This window comes from Apis florea, unplaced genomic scaffold (assembly GCF_048593485.1).
Source record: "Apis florea isolate Af1SG1 unplaced genomic scaffold, ASM4859348v1 contig_3193_pilon, whole genome shotgun sequence".
Classification (NCBI taxonomy): Eukaryota; Metazoa; Arthropoda; class Insecta; order Hymenoptera; family Apidae; genus Apis; species Apis florea.
In genome coordinates, this window is record NW_028256721.1 from 449,699 (window position 1) to 454,236 (window position 4,538).

The window sequence follows — 4,538 nt, forward strand, 5'->3', positions numbered from 1 at the left end:
TTTTTGTACAAAATTTTTTAAATACTTAAGTATAGCAAATTTTTTGCATGAATGCAGGTCAAAAAATAAACATTCTTGTCTTTTTATTAATTGAAAAAAGAAGTTTCTTGGGAAAGGAATTAAAAATTTGTTCGAATTATAAACAATAATTCTTGCAAATAATAACAAATTAATCGATATAAAAATATATACAAATAAGTATTATTATTTTTTCATGGAAATTATACTTTTTTTAAAATAAGAATGAAATAATGAAAAAAATTTAATATTATTATACTGTGACCATCAGACAGTGTAATATATTCTTCCTTCTTTTTATATGCTAACTATCGAACAATACAAGCGTGCATATCCAAGCGTGAAATATATTCCAAAATTTAAAATACGCACGAAAGTTACTACGACACCTATTGTTATATCCGTTATTATTATTATCGTGCCGTGACCGCTAGGCGTCGTTAATTCGAAATTCTCTTTCTTACGCGGATCGTCGAGCGAGGCAGACGTGTTTACACCACCGATCGTAAGATATTATTACTGCGCATATTCTAAAAAATTATTAACCTCTTTCTTTCTTCTCTTATTAAGTTTCAGACCAGCGTTGCACTCGGCGAGGGTTCGTTCAAAATGCAACACGTGTAAACCTCTGCGTCGAATTAGCAAGAGAAATACGGTTCTAATGCGAATTATTCCACGATGCGGATGCTCATGGAAGAAAGAGGCTCGTGGCGCTACCGATGGAAGCGGACGAAAGCATAGCAAGGAGAGAGAGAGGGAAAGAGTGTTGCTCAAACATCCGAGTGTTTATCACGTCGAGTGAATGATTACAACGATGGGTGAGTATTATATGCATTTATTACGCGCGCACGGATGCGCATATACACGTGAAAAGGACAAGTTGGGCGCGTTACGCTATACGTAAAGACCGACATAAATTATCCGCGTAATGCGGACGGGGGAGCGTAATAATAACATTGTCGAGTAGCGAGTGAGAATACACCACCAGGTTTCCCTCGGCATTCCCATTCCATACCGTAGCTCCCAGTTGTCTCAAGGGATTAACTCGCCTCGTGGAACCCATGCTATACGTCTCGTGTTTCCGCTCCAGTGTCTCAAGAAGTCAACCTCGAAAGGTTCAGCCTAGATAGCTTCGCGTCGTGTTCTGTCTTTTAGTGTATGTATAGTGTGTGTGTGTGTGTGTGTGTGCAACTCGTGTGCACGCATGTGTCAGCACGTGTTATATCTAGCGATGGGATCAAGTACAATATGTATTTATAAATCCAAGTGAAATCGAACGCAAAACTTTTGTTTCGTAAGAATTGAATATTATCTTTATAGTAAGAAGTTTATTAGTAGTAGACTAAAATGAATATTATATAATTTTAATCCCTTCTTCTATTTTATCTTCTTCTATTTGCAATCTATTTGATAAATAATATTTTTACGATATGATCAGATTTTACGTTACAATATTAATTTATTAAAATAAATAGGAAATTTTTAGTGAAGCTTCTTACTACGTTTTCGAGTACGTTCGAATTAATTCGAATCTTCTTTAAGGCTTCTCTTTTCGACAAATTTACGAAAGATTCGAATCTTGTCTATCTTGTGATATGCTTGATCCCATCACTAGTTACACCCACACATACGGTACACTTATGCGTCTCCGTCACGACGTTTCATGAGCTTACGTTTCGAAACCGGTCGAACCTTTCCGAAATTCGCATCCGTGGTGGTGCAAGGCCCGTGGCTAATGCCTCTCGGAAGGACCGTGACTAATGGCTGTGTCATCGGATTTCACGAGCTTTCGATCCGCGTTTTTTTTAATTCGATGCATCCATTTGATTTTTCGATTGATAAACGCCGCTATGCGTGTGTCACCAGTGTGTATCGAGTCCCTTTAATTCCATCGAACGTCATACGTTGCCCAATCTCCTCTCTCTCTCTCTCTCTCTCTCTTTTTTTTAATATAAATATTTCCAATTTCATTCCAATAGTTATATCTACATGTACTACATTGACATATCCAATATCAATTTCAAATTAAATTTTATTTCCACCGCGGCAAGTAAAGGTATCTATTCCACAGATAGTGTACAATTCAGATAACGGGGGAAGTTCGGTTAATCGAATATCCGGATAACGAAAATTCTACGTGTCATTTTACATTTTACGCGCAAAGCACGTATCTTTTAATTTTTAACATCGATCGATACTCCGCAGTAATTAAAATTTCCATCCTATCCTTCTTAAAACTTTCTTAAACATTTCCAATTTCGTTAATCCAATAACTAACGCATCCTATTACTGCATTACACGTCTATCTTCGCATCATTGCAAATACCCAGTCGAAAAAAGTTCGTCGGTTAATCGAATATCCGGGCAACGAAAATTCTACGTGTCATTTTACATTTTACGCGTAAAGCACGTATCTCTAATTTTTTTTTCTTTCTTTTTTTTCACGCCAGCCCAATCGATGCTCGGCGATAATTAAAATTTCGCGGAACTCGATTCGCGTAACGAACGACGGCGCTCGGCTATAATAGTTGTACAACCGTCCGCGATATATGGAGGGCGCCGTTTCGAGTAAATCCTGCGTCCCGTTATCCGGGCCAACGTTTCAATCGGAATAAATATCCGTCGCGACACGCATCGTTGCTTGGATTAGACGTTCTTTCTGCCGCGTAACTTCGATCGTAAAATCAACGCTCGTAAATTAACATCGGAACACCACGTGGTCCCCGTATCGCGCGATGCAATCGACGAGAATGATATGTAAATATATATAAGTTGGGCCGGCCGGCTATATTTGTAGGACAATACGACGCGGTTTTCCGCGTTATTTCCAGTGCCGTACCGTACGACTCGCTATTATGTGCAAAACGCGATCACGATTTCACGATAAGTTTGTTTGCCGGTTATTTACTCGGATCGAAACCTCCACGGCTATCGTAATAACCGTGATGTTTGTTCTTCATCTCGCGATAGGACAACACCGTTTATTCAACATCTCTTCTTTTCGGTTCCAGGGTTTTTAGATTGGACGAGTTTCTTTTTCTTGGCGGGAGATGGGACAATTGCGTGGAGGATTTGTTGGGATTGTTGGGTAACAACAGGAGGGTAATGAATTAATTTTTATCCTCTCTTCCTAAAAATTCTTTTTGTTTTTTTTTCTTCGTTACGCAAGTTTTTACTCTTGTGTTTTTATTTTTTATTTTTTATAGGTATAAGCGATTCATAAAAAATCTTTACATTTTATATTTAATGTAATTAATTTAAAATTCTTTTTATTCGAAACAAAATATTTTAAGTTTACGGTCTACGATTGCTCTACGATGATTCGAAATTATCATTCGTTAAGAAGAATTCCGTTTTACCTTATCTGTATTTATTATTTCTCTTATATTCTTTGTGACACAGCGGATAACACGTTGTGTCATTTTTTTTTTTTTTTTTTTTAAGCTGTCGACGTCTTTTTTTTTTTCGAAATGTAGATTTCACTTTGTTAAACGCGTTTAATCGATTCGTCGCGTGATTCTGCACGCCAGATAAAAGTGCTGACCGCATAACGGGTTCTGGAACGTCTTCGTTCAGAGTCGTGTAGTCACCTGTATAACCACACAATGTATTTCAACGGCGATTTAAAACTCGATGTGGATTAAATTAAATACGGGATTCGAATTAACAATTCAAATCAACAGATGCACTCGAATCGATTATCGTGGATAGGATGAAAAATTCAAAAATCCATTTCTTTCGATCCATAATTGGTTGGGCCAATACGATTGGATGGAATGAAAGATGAGGCGTATTATTCATTCGAGACTCGAATCGAAGATCGATCTTGATAAAAAGATGATCAGTCATTGCGACGCTCTATTTCAGACGTTCGTATTATGTCTTCGAGCATTATGTCGTCGGGTTCAAACGGTATATCTTAATAACAGTGAAAAATAAATCACAACACACTGCAACGTTAACATTATTTTATTGTACGCGTGCCAGAATAATGTAAATATAACGTAATACAAGATTCATATAATGAAAACGTTACTCGTTATTATAATGTACAACGATAATAGAAAAAAAGTTTGTGAAATTACCTTTCTTCTTAAATAAATTATTTAAAAATTCTTCGTATTTTCATCGGTCTGGTGGAAGAGATAACGATAATTTGATAAAAGAAGAAATGATCGCATCTTGGAAAAAAGTCGAAATAATTCTCGCCAGATGGTCGATCGAAGAAAGGGACGATATTTCGTTTTCGTTGTTTGCCTTTAATTTTCGAGACGGATTCGATTCCCTCCCCTCTTTACCTCGTCGTTACCTCGGCCTGGACAGGCAAGGTGCATTTATTTTCATGTAAATATACTTCTCGCTTAGTAGCACCACGAAAAGGGGGACGTCAATCAAAGCGATAAGTATGCGGGCTACTTCAAAGCGAATACTGATTGTAAGTTAAAGCTGGCCGGGCCGTAAGTCGGCCGGGACATTGTTAAAAAGGAGAGACTGTTCACTGTCGGAGGGCGAACGCGATA

General features: G+C 37.5%; 1 long non-coding RNA gene across 1 annotated transcript; it reads left to right on the forward strand.

Moving 5' to 3' along the window:
* Positions 1-252: 252 nt before the first annotated feature.
* Positions 253-4,133, forward strand: LOC147657305 (uncharacterized). Its single transcript, XR_015292692.1, has 3 exons — positions 253-523; positions 589-836; positions 3,030-4,133. It is a non-coding gene; the product is annotated as an uncharacterized LOC147657305 (long non-coding RNA).
* Positions 4,134-4,538: the final 405 nt, after the last annotated feature.